Source organism: Sinohyriopsis cumingii, chromosome 2, assembly GCF_028554795.1.
Source record: "Sinohyriopsis cumingii isolate HCF-2022 chromosome 2, ASM2855479v2, whole genome shotgun sequence".
NCBI classification, from domain to species: Eukaryota; Metazoa; Mollusca; class Bivalvia; order Unionida; family Unionidae; genus Sinohyriopsis; species Sinohyriopsis cumingii.
In genome coordinates, this window is record NC_142962.1 from 126396124 (window position 1) to 126417568 (window position 21445).

The following is a 21445-nucleotide window of genomic DNA, read 5'->3' on the forward strand; positions in this document are numbered from 1 at the left end:
CTTCACCACTGGGAACCACACGATTCGGCCTACCTAGAACATTCTCGATGGTCACCGAATTGTCATTACTTGCCCTTAGTGGGACCGAGACATTGAAGTAACTTACCATGTCGTTGAAGAAGAAGAAACCAGATTGGCTAGGAGTCAAATGTTGGACATCACCCAGACCAGTATTTAAACTTCATTTCAAAAACGGTACTGAATCATTACCTAAAGAACTGCAAGAGAAGATTTACAAGGAAGTTTGGCAGGGGCTTGCCAGAGTGAAATCTCAATGGGTAACTGTAGAACTTTTGTGTCGAGAAATTCACAAGAGGAAAGTGAAAAAAGTCAACCAATGTGTTAGATTGCTCTGGGTCAAGTGTGCATTTATCCTATTATACCGCTTTAGACCGTTTACATCAAAAGATTTCAGTGAGATTCTTGGACGTTACCTTGAGTGGCAGTGCTCAGAAATTACTCACTATGTGGATTACTTTTGCTCTAGGAGAAGATTGTGAATTGTACGGACTGACCTGTTCATGGATACTTTACAAGAGAACATTCGTGCTTTGCCTGTGGAGTTGAGAGAACGCATTTACCGAGAGCTGGTCAAAATACAAGTGAAACATAAAGAACAATTGCATCCGTTACGTCACCAGATGTTTAACCACTGGTACCTGAATGGTATAAGAGAACTGATTCGTCAGAAATTGTTTCAGTGGTCAGACCTTGTTCAACACTTCCAGGTCGCCATTGATCGACATGTTTGTGATTTTGGTTACTTCGAGATTCACCTAGAGCAACGCATTGAGGAAGACAAGTTAAAGGATTACCAACATGTTTTACGTGGAATCTACTTAGAGGAAGAGGAAACTTCTAATCGAACTCTGAAGTTTAGGTCACAGTTTGGAGCATTTAAATTTCCAACTGGAGAACGAAGATCTCAGATTGGAATGTACGTGTATTGCTTCCGAAACAAAGAGAGTATAAAAACAGGTTGCCATGCCAAGACTTTTATCACATGTGATTGAACAGATTCCGTGGAAGGAACTCAATGACCATATTCAAACCGTGGATCATTACCATCAATTATTACAAGAACTGTTTCCGTTCAATTTGGGTCGACAAGTGGTGTGTGTCTTAGTGACTTGTTTTCTGGGATTTCGTTTACCAGCCGATTCCTTGTGGACTCTTTACGAACAGTACTTACCACCCAGATGGCCTTAAATGGTCACAAAAGGCTCCTTTTGCTCAAAGCCTTGCGTTTTCATCTGCATACTTCTCGACCTCAACAGGAAAAAAAGATTCGTCAACTTTTAGCTACCCAAGACGTGTATGACGATGTGTGTGTAGCTTGTGACTTACACCCCCATTGGACAGATGTACGTGCCTGGAAAAAAGGGGGATTTGAGGCTTGGACCCAAGAAGTGGCCCAGTATGCACGAGAGTTGTTCAAGGAAAAAAGTTACTTTTCAACCAGTGTTAGTGACAGTACCAGAAGAACTCGTCACTCAGGACAGGACTGTCGTGGACATGCTTGAAAGACCCTTTCGGGAGGACACTTGTGTGACCTTACCCCCTATAGAACTGGTCAGAACATTACCCAAAACATGTTGTACAGAAACTTGTTTCTATTCCACGTTGATGGTTTTTATGTGCCTTTTATCGTTGTACTTAAACCTTTGGCTTTTATGTATTTTTATCTTTCGTGTTCATGTTTAAAACAATCAATAAACGTGTTCTGAAAAAAAAGTATATAAACTCTTGTCTTGTCTGTTTTCGTGTCACAAGTGACATTCCTGACACTATGGCTACCTCTGCTGTCTCTGCTCCCTCTTCCTCTACTGTGAAATTCATCGACGAACACTTAGATCGTGCCTGTTGGGAGGCTTTGTATCTTCGCCATCCCTTTAACATGCTCAGTGCTGGACCTAGCGGTTCAGGCAAAACCGAATTCGTCAAACGTTTGATCGAACATAAACATCATTTGATCGATCGTCCACCTCAACGCATCGTGTGGTGTTACAAAGAGTGGCAATTGGCGTACAGTCTCTTGCGAGAAAGTCAAGGCGATTCCATCGTGTTTGTGGAAGGCATTCCTAAAGAAGACGACGGAATCGTCTCTGACTACCGTCAAACCCATTTGGTCGTTTTCGACGACATGTTAGGAGAAGACGAAGAAGAAATTAAACTGTGGTTCACGCGCAAAGGTCATCATCGTAAAGCCAGTGTCATTTACATCACCCAAAATTTGTTTCAACAAAGTAAAGCCCACAGAAAACTAGTAGCAAGAGAGGCACCTCGGCCAGGACACAACCTTACACTCGCAAACCACGAACTGCAACGGCGGTGACCGCGTCTCCGGTAGCCTCAGGTTCATTCACTTCTCCGTTGATGACACCAAGAACTGAAAAGTACTTGGAGACGTTGATTACACCAAGAACTTGTCCGTCGATGACACCAAGAACTTCCCCAGTGGCAGGACCCTCCAATTTAGCGGGAGTGGCCGCTGCTCACAAAGTACCTGCTCCCAAAATCAAAGTTCAAGAAAGATCGGGCATGTTACAAAGTTTACTGAATTTGTCCAAGCAAGAACTGGCTCGATTTAGTCCGTTGCATACCCCTGCACGACGTGTCATGCCTGTCCTCAAGTTAATACGACGTAAAGACAATCAGTGGTGACGCGTTCAAGTATAAAAAAGGTCTGTGACCAAGTAGGGGTATCAGTGTTTTTGGTGCTCCTGAAGACTCAAAGATGTCACCCTCCAGAAAATATCCCTCTTCTAAACAACCCCTAGGAAAGAAAAGGAAAGGACTGCCTCCTCGTTTAGTCAAACATGGGGACATGTTATCTGTCCTGTCCAAAGCTTCTCCACCCCTACGATAAAAACTCATTCAAACAGCCTCCAAAGATGTCATCGATACCGTGTGCGAATGTTGTTTGAACGTCTTGAAAGGCACGATCCCTTTGTCCAAACACCAGAAACAATGCTTCTCCAAATGGTTCAAAAGAAAATTCCCATCGGACAAAAGAAGAAGATGTTGGTCCAACGTGGAGGCATTTTACCCCTCTTGTTAGGCCCATTGCTGAAAGGAGTCTTGGAAACCATGTTGGAAGGACTGATGGGAGCAAGATAAAAAGGCCCTCTGGAGTCCCAAGATCTCAGAATTGACCCCTGACATCTCATGGAAGGACGAAAACTAGCTTTAGTGCCTTACAAACGATGGATGGAATACCATCGTTGGCAAGAACAACGCACCCCGTATTTACCTCCCAATCCCAATTAGAACGAGATGTCCCAGTTACACGAATTGTAGTCCTTGATGGATCGCCAAGATTTGTCCGAAACAGAAAAATCGCAAAAATACGGTCAACTCTTGCAGCGACTGCAACTCTTTCACCAGAAAGCTTTAGACGAAACAGCTCTTCCCACTCTGAAAAATTTTAAGACCTTGATGAAAAGTCCATCCCCCACACCATCACCACCACCACCATCCTGCCATCCCCAGGGGTCACCAGAGATGCTACCCCACGAAGACCGGAGGAAGAAGAGATACGAGAAGTGTTTCAAACACCGTAGCAGCTCCCATGTCTAGTAAGATTTCAGCATCCTTGTTGACCGCGTCCCTCACACCTCAACGAGAAGAAATGAAAGCTTGTGTTAAAAAGATGATGTCCACTCCTCCTTCGACAGAAGTGAAAAAGAAAGAAGGGGAACCAGAAGTGAAAAAAGAAAAGACCAAAGCCATTCCATTGCCACCTCCACCACTACCTTCGACTGCTACTCCCGTAGCCCATCGGATACGTAAATCCGTTTCCAAACCACCCTTTCGTCCCACCCAAAGTAGCATCCTCGAAGAGTGGGTGCCTTATTAAGAAACAAAAAAATGGAGAAGGTGTTAGCCAGCATTTACTACGATCCCTCCCATCCTGCAGGTTACGCAGGAGTTCAAAAATTGTATCGTGCTGCCAAAACGCGAATGAAAAGTCTCCGTTTACCTCAAGTGCAACGATGGTTACAAGAACAAGCTACCTACACTTTACACAAACCCATTCGACGCAAGTTTTCCAGAAGTCGCACCCGAGTGGAAGGCATCGATCATCAATGGCAAGCCGATTTAGCCGATGTCTCTCATTTGGCCAGCTACAATCGCGGCTACAAATATTTGTTTTGTGTCATCGACGTCTTTTCCAAATTTGCCTGGGTCGTACCCTTGACTTCCAAATCGAGCAGTGAGCTAGTGCAAGCCCTGCAACGGGTGTTGAAACAAGGCGGTCGTCACCCTCTTCGATGGCAAACGGACAAAGGTACAGAATTTTTTAACCAAGCTTTCCAAAAAGAATTAAAGAAACGTGACATTCATTTTTTTTACCACCGAGAATCCTGAAACCAAAGCCAGCATCGTGGAACGTTTTCAACGCACTTTGAAAGAACGCATGTGGAAATATTTTACGCATCACCACACTCTGAAGTACATCGACATCTTACCGCACCTGGTGCAAGCGTACAACCAATCTTACCATCGAAGCATTGGACGTATCCGCTAGAGGTGACTCCCGAGAACGAAGTGCTGGTGTCTGATCGCCTGTTTGGTACGTCTCCGACGAGGGCTGTCCCCAAGAAAAGTGGAGTGTTGGCCGTAGGAGATTGGGTACGCATTGGCAAAACCAAATGCACTTTCTGTCACGGAATGGTGTAAATGTTAATTAAATACATGTACTCGGGTTTCGTTTCTTTTCGCTGTACAACGATACCCGAGGGTGATTATAATATGGTCTATGTATTTCGAAATCGTGAGTATGATTCGTCCTATGCCACACGTGCAAGGTGCTTTCGATACAGCAAAACGAAAATTCTAAAGGTATAAATACGTTACTGCATGTAAAGGACCTTTACAATACTAATGGTTTTGTCAGCAAGCGGCCTGCTTAAAGGATTCGCACAACTCCAGCTGTAGGGGTAGGTAATTTTTCGGTTTTAAGTGATAACTAGTGTATTTCCATATTTACCTTTGCATGTTTGTTATATAGTTTCCTTTATACAGCATAATGCGTGCATTTCTTTTTATTCTTGTTGCAACGTAGTACAGGATTTATGTTGGTAATGTGAAGCTACATTATTTTTATAAAGAATTGTTTACTATTGTCTTATCGAGCAGGGTTAGGTTACTATTGAACCTGTTTTGTAATTGCCATAATAATATAATCTTTATAACTTCCCATGTATAACGTCCTTACGTTATGTCTGTATCAAGTTTAGTACACTGTATCGGGTATATTTTCAGCTGTTTTTGATGGTAGGAATATCCGGGGTGTCCGGTGTTGTCTGAGGGTAGGAATATCCGGGGTGTCCGGTGTTGTCTGAGTGTAGAAACGTCCGTGTGTCCGGAGCGTTTAAGGTGCCGGAGCGTCTAATGTCTAGCGTCCGGAGTGTCCAGAGTGACTAAGGTGACCCAGCTGTAGAGCCGTCAAAGGACCAGGGTGTCCGGAGGGTCTAATATTTCAAGTGTCCGGAGGGTCTAATGGTCAAGTGATCATAGTATTCCGAGGGTCCGGAGTCTATAGCAGTTGTGAAATTGATTCGGAGGAGCTGTGGAGCGGATATGGTGCACGGGTGACGGAGTGCATCTCCACACATGTATTTTATTAGCTGTATGCTAATTTTGGGTTAGTAAGACCCAGTGTCTTATTCAGGACTGGGAGGATAGATTGTATATCCGTCCTTATGTTTAGTGACATAATTTCGCTACCTGAGCGAATACATTTTTTACTATGTGTAAAGACTTACATCGTTTACTATTTGAGTGAACTATATTCATCTCTCCATTATTGAATCATTTGTGAAATCATTTATCCTGTGTTTTCGGGTCACTGAACTAATATATTTGTATTTTTTGTTCCATCTTTGAAACTGTGCGTTTTTATGTTAAATAGATCCAATATTTGGATTATAAATACGCACACATCTTCATAATCCACTATTCATATAAATCGCCACATTAAATCATATATATCGGTGTCGTCAAAACGTGTTCTGTTGTTAATCCGAAATATCCCACCCGGTTATCTTGTTACACTTTCGACAAAGGTTACTTACCTAACTGGACGACCGAATTGTTTCGTGTCACTGGCGAGTGCATGGCCGTCATCCTGCCGTCTATAAATTGGAAGACATGAACGGAGAAGTGCTCAAAGGAACGTTTTATTTGCCCGAATTACAACGTGTCACCAAAAAGAAGACGACGTGTACGACATCGAAAGCATTTTCGAACGCAGAACCCGTAAAGTGGGCAAACGACGTGTCAAAGAAGTCAAAGTACGTTGGAAGGGATACCCACCCAGTTTTGATTCTTGGATCGACGCTTGGCAAGTCATCGACTATAAAAAGAAGTGACCATCATGCCCTTTCACACAGACGCAGCTACGGCGACCACTCCTTCACCCAGTTCTTCTCTGCAAGATTTACAGAAACACCCCTTGTGGGTGTGGTGTGGAGAACGTGTGCCTAAAACGCAAATCGTCTTTTTCTGCCAAATCTTTGTGGTGTATTATGTCATCGGTGCAGCCATTGCCAATTTGAGTTTGCAACAAGGAGACAAACAAATGTGGACCATTTTATTAAGCAATTGCATCGGTTACCTGCTTCCCAATCCCTCCCTGAAATTCTCTTCCAATGGGAACAACGGGAACCTTGTGTCCAGTGCCAGTGTCAGTCACCACTCCAATAACAACAACAACCCCATTTTGAGCGGAGACACTCCTCTGACTTCCAGTAACCCCTCGGACAGCCACAGAACTCTGGAATTATGAGTCACCATAACCAATTTTACTTAACCTTACCCAGTGACAGTTCCATGGAGGTGTTTCCCAACAACACGTTGTGCTGTTACACGGCCAAATTACCTCAGGCCATCCAATTAGATCACAAAGCCCACTGGGAAGTGGTTTTAGTGGAAATCATTCACCCGACCCAAGTCTTCAATGTCCTTCCCAATCAAAATTCTTTTACGGTGTAAGTTCATGACGAACAATTGCAACAGTACTTGGATACCCATGGCAAATATGACAAGAAAATCCCTGGCACAAAAAACTAAAAGTGGACCACCTATCACTTGCTCATTTCCCCAGGCTATTATTTTAGTGGTCAACATTTGGTGAGCACCATAGCCTCCAGGTTTAATGTCGTGTTTCTTAAAGTTTTGGAGAGTGTCAAAAAAAGTGTCACCCTGGAGTACCATAAAGTAGCTCGTCGCTTCCTGATGAAATTTCCTGAGGGGGGTAAAATCATGTCCATTTTATTTTGTCCTGAATTGTTTGCCATGTTGGGCGGGGACATGGAGATGAGGCAGAAAGTAGAACAAAAAGAAGAATTACCAGTCATTTCCGACAACGATTATTTTGCCAAGTTTTTTCGTGCCCCGGTAGAACTGAACCAAGGACTGAATTTGATCTTTGTGTACTCCGATGTGGTGGAGTACAACTGGTGGGACACAGCTCCGTACCGTTACTGCGTGTCATTCCTTTCAAAGTGGATTCTGCCACGGTCGCTGACAAGGAAGGTGGAAACACTTATCACGTTCACCGCGAATTTGTACATCCTCATTATTTGCAGGTCAGCAAGTCGTATTCGGACACGGTCAACATTGTTATAAAAGGAGATCAGGGACAAAACATTTCATTCACCAAAGGAAAAGTCACGGTGAAACTCGATTTTCGAAAACGGTTCTCTAACGACTTGTAAGTCATGTATCCAGTGTACCGAGGGGTTGCTCGACAGCGAGGACACGGTTTAGGAGACATGTTAAAATCGGCTTTTCGTTCGGTGGCTCCCGTGTTGAAACCGATGGTGACACGCGGATTGCACGCCTTGAAAGATGCCGCACTGACGCAAGGCAAAGAATTTCTCCAAAATGTCATCATCGACAAACAAAATCCCAAAGAAGCCTTCATGAGGGCAGGCAAAAATGTCTTGCTGCAAACGGGCAAAGACCTTTTGGGTCGACGAGAAACACCTATAAATACCCTGCATGCTACCGAGTCAGGCATTCCTACTTCCCTGACGCCACAGCAAGGACAAGGCAGAAAGAGACGACGAAGAAAACACCCTTTCACCAGACTTCACACTTCTAAAGCTAGAAAGGCAAAGAAAAGAAGAACCGTCCGAGACTTAGACGTTTTCGATTATTAAAGTATTGAGAAAGAGAAAAATGATGCACCGAGAATCTTGCGCTTGTTCCAAGTCGGAACTGGATCTGTTTGCAATGCCACCCACTATGATGACGATGCAAGAATCCCAGTGGGTGGAATTTCATCCCGTCTCCTCTTTGACGGATTCCGCTCCTATCGAGTTTGAAATCAAAGGACAACCTGAAGATTACATCGATCTGAATAGCAGTTACCTGTACTTGAAAGCGAAAGTAACCGAAGCGGACAACACTAACCTAGATAATGATGATGTAGTAGCTCCCGTCAATAATTTCATGCTTTCCTTGTTCAGCGAAGTGGACTTGTACTTGAATAACAAACTGGTCAGCAGCATCATGGATTCTTACCATTACCAAGCGTACCTGGAAAATCTCTTGACGTACGGAAAAGAAGCCAAGAACACTCATCTGGATGCTTGCGTGGTATGATAACCTGACAAAGCGACTAAGTTCAACAACATTACAGTTGCTGGGGATGACCAAAATACAACGGGATTTGTAGAACGAGGAACGAAAATTGCTAGAAGTCGCACTTTAGAACTGATGGATCGTTTGCATTTGGACGTGTGGTTACAAGAGAAGTATTTGCTGAACGGAGTGGATGTCCGCCTGAGACTGAACCGTAGCAGTGCCTCTTTCCATTTGATGGCTGCTGCTGATGCCACTTACAAAACTATCATTCAAGAAGCCAGACTCTACGTGCTTCGTGTGGAAGTGTTACCTAAAGTGGGAAACGACATCAGTCACACGACTAATGACTTCCAACAGTGGAAATCACAATTTCATTCACAACGTTGTCAGCCTTGTCCAAAATAATGTGTTAGTTAAAAAAATGTTTGTGATTTGAAGAAAAAAATGTTTGATGTTATACTGAATGGTTATTGTTGAAAAAATTTGTTGCTTGTTAGTATTAAGTGATTTTGAATAAAAAATGTGTTTTGAAGAAAAAAATGTCTTTTGTGGTTTGTTTTGCTATAGGTATCCTGATTCATGCTCTTTGACTTCTCTCTATCTCTCTCATGACACTCATTGAACGTTCCGACTCGAAAACCGTTTAGGGATGTTTTCCTTCACGTCCGCGCTTTGACTTTAAAACTGGGGCAGTCTCCAGTCTAACCATCCATTATCGACTCATCCTCCTACGAAGATGTGCTCCAGACTAGCTAAGCTAAACGAAGCCTACGTGAATTTGCATAGGGTCAGACACAGTCTGATACCAAAGCCTGAAGAGATAGAGAATGTGAGAATGTTAAAAGTCACTGAAGACCTGATAGAAGAGCTCTTCAGAGAAGAAATTAACAGGGAGAAAGAAGAATGGACAGAGAAGTACAGACTTCAGAAACAGCAGAGAGAGCAGCAACAGCAAAAACAGCAGCAGCAGCAGCAACCAGAACCGGACAGAGGCTTTGACGATTATCGTATCGATACCAAAGAGTTCTTCTCTTTCCGAAGAAGCAGACCTTATCCTGGGAGAAAACCTATCGTCAGAGGAGGCCGCAATCTAAGAACCTAAATAATTGCCATAGCTTCAAGTTCACACAAAAAACAGCCCTTTTCAGGGCTACCGCAACCTCTAGAAAAGAAATAATTATGAATTTGCCAATGTGTAAATGTAGAGTAGTGTAAATATAAAAACTCACTCTTTTCTGGTGTGATTGTATATGTTTATGCGTGTGATTGTAAGCGCTCACGTACGTTTGTGTGGATAGTATATTATAATAATGTTTTTTTTGCTGTTTGACGTGCGTGGATAGTAGATTTTGGGTTTGATTTGACTCCTTTGCGTATGAGGATAGTATATTATTTATTTAAGTGATTAATGAAAATTTTAAATTAGTAATGGGTAGTAAAAAAAAGTGAGTGAGTGTTTCTTTTAGGTCCGCGCGTTTTAGACCATAATGTGGGTAATATAAGTTTTGTGTCTTGGGGGATGTTTTCTTTCACGTCCGCGCTTTTCGTATAAATAAGAAACTATTCGTCAGTCGGGCTACCCATCGTTGACTCGTTAACAAAAAGACAATGAATACAAGGATTGTAAAACGTCTAGAACTCCAGATGCACCTGGAATATGCCAGGCGTATAGTGAATGAGCTGGCTGCGGAGGCCATTGTTAAAGAAGGGAAAATAAAAGAGGAGGAGGAGCAAAAAAGGAAAAAAGAAGAGGGGGAAAAGAAAATAGGAGAGACGATGTCGTACAATATTCCAGAGACAGAGGATTGGGGTGCTGAAGCCAATCATCCTCCCTCTGCGCTCCCAGTCAAAAGAGTAAACTGGGAGAAAGATGGGAGGTTTAGATGTGTCTGCGGTGCCAGGGGAGGTGTAACCATTAACCAGGTGCCCTGGAGTTTAAAAAAACAGCCCTTTTCAGGGCTACCCATACTCTAGAAAAGAAATACTAATCGATTTGCCAATGTGTGTATGTGGAGTAGTGTGAATGTAAACACTGACTCTTTTTTCCTAGTGTGAGTGTATATGTTTGTGTTTGTAAGAGCTCACGTACGTTTGTGTGGATAGTAGATTATTAGGCTTTGCAAGTGCTCAGGTAGGTTAGTGTGGATCTTAGATTATGAATATGTTTTTGCGCCTTAGCGTGTGTGGATAGCATAGTTTGGGTTTGTTTTGGCTGCTTTGCGTGTGTGTGGATAGTAGATTATGGTTATTTTTTGCTGCTTGGCGTGTGTGGATAGTATGGTTTGGGTTTGATTTTGCTGCTTGTCATGTGTGGATATAATATGAGATGACAAAAGTAGGGGATGTTTTCCTTCACGTCCGCGCTTTTCCTATAAGAACTCATAGTGTTCGTCGTTCGCACCATTCCACGGAATAACGGAAAGAAGAACATGGCAACAGTGACAAGTTTATTTAACGATTTGAGACATAGTTATTTTTGGATCATGGATGGGACTTCTGTAGTAGAAAGACTGAATAAGGAAGGAGGATTTGAAGGTAGCCTGAACAATGTGAAGAGTCTTGGAGTAGCAAAAGACCTAATAGGGGGAATGATTGAGGAAGAAGTAGAAAGAATCAGAGGATTCATTGCCCACCTTACGCGAGAGTAGGTAGTTTAAAGGAAGCCTTGGATCATGTCATAGAAGTCAGGAGCTTCCTAGAAAATATCTTTTATTGGACTGACTGGTGGTACGTAAAGTGTGGTTTTAACCAGTTGATAAAAGCAGAAGAACAAATTAGAGAGGTAATGAAAGTAGAAGTGATGAAGATAAAAGAAAAATGGAGTAAAGAGAGAAAGGAAGAAGAGGATAAGAAGAAGAAATTAGAATTTGAAAGATTGAATAACAACTGGATGAAGATCCAACAGAAATTCAGAGCGATGGGTCATCATGACTGGATGACAGACTGAAAAGAAGAAGAAGAAAGGAATTTTGGGAAAGATAAGGGGATGGTGGAAAAAATGGAGGAAATAGAAGTAGAAAAAGAAGAAGAAAACCAAAGGCCCTTTTCAGGGCCCCTTCACATGCCTCGAAAAGACCTTGACTTTCATGCCTACCCCTCTTTTTTTATAAAAAAAAATAGAGACCCGTCCCCGTTTAAATTCCCCATGTTCAATTTCCATAGACCCATAAGGTCGGGACCGTATTAAAATAGGGTCCCGACCCTGTTCCATTTTCCCCTTGTCCCTATAATGCCTATGATGTTTGTCCTATTTGTCCAGTTATAGGGACAATGGGAAAAACTAATGTTCTTTAACCACGGTAATATCCCCTTGTCCCTATAATGCCTATGCTGTATAGGAAAAATTCTCAGGGACTATGGAAAACTAATGTTATTTGCCTAATGTTAATTTACATAGTCCCTATATGCAATTTTCACTTTTTTCCATAGTACTTGCCTAGTCCCTGAATCGCCCCTATTCACTACTTGTGTGCATTATGTAAAATCTATCATTTATTTTCTGTCGGATAGACGAGATGTTTTACAAACCGTAAAGTTCCGAATACCATTTAATTGCAGGCACCGTTTTCATATATTTTTGTCACACGTTTGATAATCGCAGCTACCATCTGTATACTGTTTATACTCTCGTACAACTGTTAACAAGAGACTTCGATCTGCCTTCGTATAATGCAACAGCATTTCTAGGTGTAAGCAGTTAGATACGATAATACCACATGAAAACAGAAACACTTCGTTGATGATTGCAGTACACCTTAGCTACTCGTGAGACCGCATATAGCTATAATTATCGTTTTGAGTGAAAGTACAGTATCTCCATATTTATTCCATGACGTACCGCGTCGATATTAAGTTACTAACCAATGATTGCGTTTAAGGGGCAATCTTTCAAACTATGATACTGGTGTAGGCCGAATACCAGTGAAATCAATGATTGCATACTCCTTGATTCATTAGATCACAGATCGTTAAGACGACCACAGTCTGGTTTAGATTCTTTAAATGGCTTTTTTCCCTAACTGTTATTTAAGAACTTGAATGTTACAAAGATGTCTTAGGTCTATAAATATCAACAAACGTCAGTACTGTCCTTAGTCTCAGATCATCGATAGATGTTAATTCTGGTGTCGACCGCTCCGGTGGCCTAGTGGTTAAAGCGTCCGCCTCGGATGCGGGAAGTCGTGGGTTCGATTACCAGCCGAGTCATACCAAAGACTTACAAAAACGGTACTAACAGCTGCCTCGCTTGGCGCTCAGCATTAAGAGGTTACTGTTAGGACTGGTCGGCCTGGTGTCAGGATAATGTGACTGGGTGGGACATCATGCTACATGTCTGCGGCATGATGCCCCAGTACTAGACATCACTATAAACTGCCACACTGCAGGCATCGTAGCTATATGACTGAAAAATTGTTAAAGCTACATTAAAAATCCAGATCACACAGAATTATGGGATTCTTTTCATTATATTGGTTTAATAATTCATCAAACACGAAACATAAATCGTTCACATTTTCTGCATTTTATTGAACATATCGAGTATCTATCAGGATTGGTTGTTTTCATAGTATTACGCCTCTGTACACTTGTATGTGTTTCTGTGTGTTTTTGGGTAATACAATACTCATTGGTGACATCACTGCACGGCAGTAAACACTTTTGAGTCCCAAACTCTGTTTTATTTGTTTGTGTAATACGACGCTCATCAGTGAAACACATCACCACATAGCATTCCACGCTCAGGAATATCAAAATCAGTTTTATTAGTTCTCACTTTTAGGCATGCTTCCAAAAATCGCTTCGGTTTATTCTTATGATTTTATACAGTTTAATTTTTATCTTTGACCAGACAAGAAAAAACACCATTACACTCCTCTTTCATTCACTCTAACCTTAGAGACGCGTGGAAAATCTTTCAGTGTTTTATAAGCCACCTGGTTAACATAGTGTAGTTCAGAATATATGGCTCGTGTTTCACGTTGTGTATTACATTTATGTATGTTTTTTTTTCTTTTTCTGGCCGTATATATGTAACTCTGATTCCTTCTGTACCCATTACATTTACACTGTTTTCATTGTACCTTTACGCCCTACGTACTCGGTGATGTAGCATAGGCTCCACTAGCTACGATGAAGCTACGATCTGATTAAATACCTTATACTGGAGCAAATAAAACTATTACCAAAGGCAAAAAGATGACTTGAGTTAAAATCTACTACTTAAGTAGTGTTGTGCTTTTCAGTAAGTTTTCCTTATGATAAAGTTATTAAATTTTTATCAGGTACTGCCCTTGTGGCCTAAATCGTTAGAGAGTCCGCTTCGGATGCGACAGGCCGCGGGTTCGAACCCCAGCCAAGTCATAACAAAGACTTATAAAAAAGGTACTCTTTATTTATTAAATACATGTACTCCGGCTTCGCTTTTTGTCTACAACGATATCCGAGGGTGATTTATGTATATTGTACAATATTTCGAAACAGTGAGTTCGGTTCATCCTATGCCGCACGTGCGAAGTGCTTTCGATGGGAAACACACCGATTACTTTCAGCGCACAGACGATGTATGGGCTGCATCGTCTGTGTATAAATGCCTCACCGTAAGACTAAATCTTCGCATTACGGAACGTCTTGTCAGTGAGCGGTCTACTTAAGGATTTGCACATCTTCAGCTGTAGAGGTATTTAAGTTATTTATCAATTTCTTGTTTATAAGTTATAACTATTGTACTACCACGTTTGTTTATGTATATTTTCTATGTTGCTTCGGCTTACCTAGTATAATGCAAATATGTTATATTCTTGTTTGTGACTTAGCAAGAGATTTATATTAACAATATAAAGTTGCATTTTAAAGAAACTTTAAGTAGTGTAGGATTCTTATCGGGCAGGGGAAAGTTCACTTCTGAACCTGTTTATTGTTTTGTAATTATTGTGCCTATAACGTACAGTATACAACGTCATTACGTTTTATCGTATATGCCCGTGTCATGCATAGTACATGGTGTTAGATGTATTTTCAGCTGATCAAAGTCGCAGCTATAGAGCTGATCGGAGTTGACGTGGTACCAGCTGTAGAGCTAATCACAGAAGTTGACCATAACAGCTGTAAAGATGAACCACAGCTGACTTTAAGCTGAGTGAAAAGTGTTGCTGGTTGAGTAGCAGTTGATCGGGCGTTGCTGAAAGATTGGTGGGCGCTGATTGCTGGATTGACCAAGGAATTGAATGGTGGTCGGTGACTACCTGGAATTCAGACTGCTTGGTTGACTTGTATAGCCAATTGTGCTGGTGACGGAGTGTGTAACTCCATACGTGTAATCTTTTTGCCGTGGGCTAATTTTGGGTTTGTAATACCCATTGTCTTTGGGCTTGTAAAGATATTTGGTATGAGATCTGCCCCTTTGTTTTCATCATTTTACCATTTGAGTAAAATACTTCATTTTTCACTATCTGAGTAAAACACATCATTCTTTTCCTCGTGTGAAATTACTATGAATCATTCACCTTTGTTCTTGTACTGTGAAAGGTCATTTATTTGTATTTTCATTTGTTGCATTATTAAGTTCGTGCGGTTATATTAACTTGTCCAATATTTGGATCTTTTACACGCACGTTATAATCATAATTCTTTTCTCATTCAAGTCATTCATTATTAAACATTGTAATTGTATCACCATCAAAAGTGTTCTGTTATAAATCCGAAATCATAGCCGGTTATCTTGTTACAACACACACACACACCTATATCATGTAAATTACTTGTACGCTAACCGTACCATGTCCACCATGACAGATAACACGGGATTCTCGTGGTAATTCGTATTCGAAATAAGATTTTCTGTGCCATATTTGGAAACACTACGATACTTTATTCAATGTATACGTTTCCAAACAAAGCGGCAATGTTTTTATATGGCAGAGAGAAAAAAACGAGGTTGAAAACAGAGGTAGTTATCGGTTGATTTTTAGTATGGCAGACGATTCATAAGATAAATTATATAAAGAAGGTAAACGGTATTTTACATGTATTTCTACAATGATTCGCAGCGATTCTTGTACTAAATATTAATTAATAAATAAATATGTATTTAATATGAATTAATAAATAAATATGTATTAAATATTAATTAATAAATAAATATGTATTAAATATGAATAAATAAATAAATATGTATTAAACATGAAGAATATTTAATTGCTTTCAGCATATGGAAGGAACATGTTTAAACTGTTGTATAGTAAACTGAAAAAGTGACGTGTGAATCATACCCTGCTGCTCCATTGATACACGCAAGCTCACGTTAGTACCCAATCCACGAAGAAGGGGTACTAATATTAATTAGTACTAAATCTCTACGTGCTGTCGTGCACGTCGTAGAAGGCCACTAATATGTCGTACGTTTCGACTATAGTTCTTTCAACTCAGCCTAGCGAATGATATCCGCGTACGTAGCTCCATGAATTTTCAAGTGAGCGTCTCAAAATGTTAATAAAATTGTATAATTCGTTTCACGCACGGAAAGTGTAAAACCATTTTTATAAACATATACAGCAACACCATTCGTTCGATATATACTAAAATGGAATGGTCTGTGTACATATAAATGGTCATGTTGGTCCTGGAATTATAGAAGAGTCCGCTTTTGATACACGACTGAACGGTTCTTTAGAGCCGTAGAGCGACACAGGCAAACAAGTCTCGTCTGGAAACAAGTATCGTCAAGCATCGTCTGTGTTATGTATATTTGATTTAATTTATATCTGATTTAATTGTTTGTAAGTTTTAAAATCTTTCTTTTTTTTTAATTTCATTATATGTCAAAATAATGTATTTCTGTTTACTAGGAACTCGTGTTTTTTCCAGAAAATAGTTTGACCTTGACTGTTCATTTTAGTAAACACATAAGGCTGACCTTGTTCCCGACTTTAATTTAAAATTAGTAACAACCACGTGAACAAGTTATTTTTAAATTTATTTTTATTGTGGGAATAATAAGCGTGAGATCGAAGCTGTATTGAATACGTGACCATAGGCTTGTAAATAGGTTTAGTGAAGTTGACATCTTTTTCTCGGAGTAAAATGATTGGCTTTATTAAGATCATACTGGGGCTACGTGGTTTTTTTTTTTAAATATGTAAACATGATCACGTGATTCTCTATTTCACAATTAGGCATTTCCAAAATTGCGCATTACTTAGTTTTAATAGCGATGCTTAGAGAGATCTCAGTCTGGGCTTAAAAATGCTTGCTGTCAAGTCGTTTCCTTCAGTTGTAGCCAGTTTTCGAGTTATATGTTAATTTTTCTTCAGATTATTTGGATTCTAAGAGATTAATTCGTTTCTCTGGAAATATTTTTGTGCTTATTCAGAATTCATGAACGAAGACATTTCGTAAAAATTTTATTCGGATTTCCAACACCGGAGTGTTACTTCTTGTGTTTATACAAGGAACTTTAGACCACAGCACAATTCAGGATACAGCATACGTCGTCGCCTTCCATCTTGGATTCTTCGTCGGGACTCGAACTTGATTTCATTAGAATATTTCAATATCAGGGCTTCTAAAATTGTATTCGTGGATTATTCTTGGATTATTTTGGGATTTTATTCTTAAAACCGCAAGTTCTTATTATTTTCATATTTAAAGTATTTTCCCAGGGAAATAAATTATTATAGTTTTCAAAGCTTGTTGTTTTCACTCTTTCTTGTGTTACTGTTTATTCGAGCCTAAACGCGTAGCAAAAGATCTGCAAATAAGTATCGACTGCAAACAAGAATCGTCTGCAAACAAGCATCGTCTGCATTGTCTTGTTTTCACTAAACCATTTTAAACTTCTGGGCCCTGGCACGGTAGCCGTTCCTGGTCATCGGACGTGGCAGTGACCTCTGTCCATCGTATTGGTAATGGCTATAGTGACCAACCTTGCAGACTCACTGTACTAAATCAGCTCCAGTTGGAAGCCTATGCTATTAAAAATTGAGTAACTTTAAATTTCCGAATGCTGATTGATCATACTTGTGTTTACAAGTACAGACATGTCCATATGAACCGCGGCATTGGTTGGATTGACATGTCTTTGAAGCGTATTTTCAATTGCGGACCTAGGGGTCAGGTAACAATTTCCGCAGTTGAGTTTTCCAAACGCAAGTCTGTAAAAGTAGTGAAATTCTATCAACAAAACATTCTCTGTTTTCTCAGTTTCATCTAAGATAAGGTCTCAAAAGATTTTTTAAAACTGAAATCTTACTTACATCATCAATCAGTCATAACCAGTGAAACCTATGCTTAAAATGTGGCATATAGATAAATGAACAAACATACGCAAAAATGTAAATCATCGATTGAGAGATAATATTTTAAAATATAGTCTATTTTTAAAAATTAATCTGTTCAATTTATGAACGTATTGAGAAGTGAAACATTTCAAGTGTAATTTATTTCTATTCTATGAGGTGATATTTTTATGTAAATAAATCAGAGATAAAGTCTGTTCCTTAAGCAAGTATGAGATATCACCTGTAAAGGTAACTCGCGTGTCACTGTCAGCGCGTTCTTTGTCACACAAGGTTACTGGGTTCATGTAATTACTTTAGCCTTTATTATCTTGATTTAGAAATATGTTTTAATTGTTGCCTTGTTCGATGAATGTTGACAAAAGCATCCCCATCCTGGCTCTGAACATTCCAATAACAACCCGTAAAAAATCAGCATGAACATTTCTGCCCTGATGAACGAAACCTGTTCTCTCTAATTCTACAGTTTAAAAGCACTTTTAGAGATAAAATTACATTTAAAAAATGAAATGACGAAAATAAATTTTATAATTTCTTAAGCTTGGTTTTAGTAAATATACTTTCTGGCTTCCTCAAAAATTCATCCTTGCATAAATAAACCTTTTTGCAAGAAGGAGAAACATGTACAGGTTCACTTTGAAGATAGAAAACATGTATGAGACCACCTAATTTGTATTCAGCCTGTGTTACATCTCTGAGATAGAATAGTGACAAGCTTTTTTTCTTATAGGGCATACGGGACACGTCATATTTAGGTGCGCCGAGGGCTGAAAATATTTTTTTTTTAAGACGGTGGCACTATATTTATAGAGAACAAAACATTTAGGTAAAATTATAAATTTCGAGAACGTGCAGAGCAACTAAAGGATTTTACCCCTGCCGTTTAACTGTACGTGTGATTTTAGTGTGCAAATTTATGTTTGTCCTGGCAATGCAGAGTAATTTATAATAATTAACTTAGTGACACGTAAATGTATAGTGGTACAGTGATTATATATATATATATATATATATATATATATATATATATATATATATATATATATATATATATATATATATATATATATATATATATATATATATATATATTTATATTTATATATATACACCAAAGACTTATGAAAAATGGTACAAGCAGCTGCCTCACTTTGGACTCAGCCTTAAGAGGTTAGTGTTAGGAAATTTGAATAGCTGTATGTATATATACGTATGTATGTATGTATGGATGGATGGATGGAGAGATTGATGGAGGGATTGATGGATGTGTGTCTTTGTTAGTTTTACATATATTACCCATTACATCGAATGCTTATACTGTATGTTGTTCATTCTTGCAAGTGGCACAGTAGGCCCAGCTTACTGGGTAACATTTTAAGCAACAGTACTGGGTTGGATTCCCAAATGTTCAGATCGGCGGCTCTTGTGTCCGTTACTCTCATTACCCACCAAAACAATAAAGAAACCTCTTGATTAAACACATTGTGTGATAACCTACACACCATATCTCAGAATTCTGAGTAAATACTTGAATTAATAAACAAAGTTCTCTCTCTCTCTCTCTCTCTCTCTCTCTCTCCTGAGAGGAGGAGTTGATGTATGGCTCGCTAATTCGTATTTTAAAATGGCATCTGAAATTAGGTTATTAAATCCCGAACAACATAGTGCTTAATTTCCAATTCCAAATTACACTTTTGATAATAGTCCAGCTCTGGCATTCTCTATCCATAGCTTTTGGTAGAAAGAAACCAGGAGGAAAGCATATTATAGATTACCCATCCACCCACCCCACCCAAAAAATGCAAGCAGAACAGAATCTACTCAAGGAACAATCTACTGACCTCTAAGACCGGAAGTTTTTAAAAGGAAGAAAATGTGATGCTATGTATAATATTCGTGTCAGAGATACAACTTACGGTAGAAGCATACGCGTAACTTTGGACCAGTCGAGAACATGCTTTACACCGTCCGTCAACATAAATGTGGACCGGTCGAGAACATGCTTTACGCCACACTGAAAAATATTTTTCTTGAAGCCGAGGGCAGCAGCAGAAAACTGAAACGACTATATAGCTGCCCGAGTTCTGGCGGGCCATTTAAAATCAACCCGCGGGCCGCGGGTTGGAGAGCACTGCTTTACGCAATCAACGAAAACTGACATTTTAACCTGTAGTTATTGACATAAAAGAATTACAGAAACAATAAATTATTTGACTCTGCACAATCAAATTCAAGCAATAATTGAACATTTATTTTCTAAAGCAACTGAACTTTTTTTAAAAAATGGTTCACTGGGTAAAATGTACTTAGACAAGAAATATTCAGACGCGTCTGCTATTTATAACAATCTTTCCTGCGTTCTGCATAACATAATGTCTGCTTACGTCAACACAGCTACAAGTGGTTTTGTTTCGTTTCACACAGACTTATAGAATTCATGATATATCTACAAAACGTGTGAAAAGTCCTAAAGTAAGAAATATATATGTTTATCGTCCTAAAACTAGTTAAGTCTATCCTCCCAATTCCCCAAGGCATTTTTGTTTGTTATGGTTGTTCGTACTGTCTTGTATTCAATTTATTTCAATACGAACAATTTCAGGAGATACATAATTTGACTATTCTTTTCCCATATGTATGTATGTATGTATGTATGGTTGGTTGGTTGGTTGGTTGGTTGGTTTATGTCTGTTTTCATAGGACACAAAAGTCGGTGGGGCTGATTCCATCTGAGAAATGCCATTTACTGATACAGACCATGAGGTCTGACATTCGACTATGTTATAAGTTTGTAGATTAAAGCCACGATTGTCACAGGTTCCTCGCCACCAAGAGATATAAATCCCATGATCCAAATTAAGGTGATTCATATAGTTTTAACAGTGAGTCATACAGCACTGACGTTGTATATGTATTTGTTTTTCACATAAAAGTACACGAGGCCTAAATCTGACATTCATTTACTGTGTAATGTATCCCAGCCGTATCTTTAGAATGATATAGATTTTGTGCAGCACTGGAACTGAGAAATATTGGGGGTAAATAAAGGGATTTTAAAGGTAAAACACGAGAATTATGGTGATAATTACGTGATTATAGTTTCGATTGAATACATAAATTTAAAGTACGTCAGCAGATATAATATATCATACAATCAGGAGCTCATTAATGCATGAATTGAAAGCATTATCTGTCTTTATAATTGCGAAGCTGTCTATATCCTTGTTTTTCCTTATGCTGTAAAAAACATATGTAAGAAAAGTTCACATGAGTTTCTCCTATAAAACATTATTTGATTAAATGATCATGGTTCGGTATTAATGGAATTTGACCTTAACTTTGTGATCTTATTTGGACTTTATTGACGTAGCTTTACAATTTTGCCGGCCATGTCGCTACTATGTCTGCAGTCTGGCAGTTTATAGTGATGTCTAGCACTGTGGCATCATGCCGCAGACACGTAGCATCATGTCCCACCCAGTCACATTATCCTGACACTAGGACTACCAGTCCCAGCAGTAACCTATTAATGCTGAGCGCCAGGCGATGCAGCT

General features: G+C 39.6%; 1 long non-coding RNA gene across 1 annotated transcript; it reads left to right on the plus strand.

The window, feature by feature from the left end:
• Nucleotides 1-4769: 4769 nt before the first annotated feature.
• On the plus strand, nt 4770-15279 carry LOC149805772 (uncharacterized). The gene is made up of 2 exons (XR_016419784.1): nt 4770-4943; nt 5269-15279. It is a non-coding gene; the product is annotated as an uncharacterized LOC149805772 (long non-coding RNA).
• Nucleotides 15280-21445: the final 6166 nt, after the last annotated feature.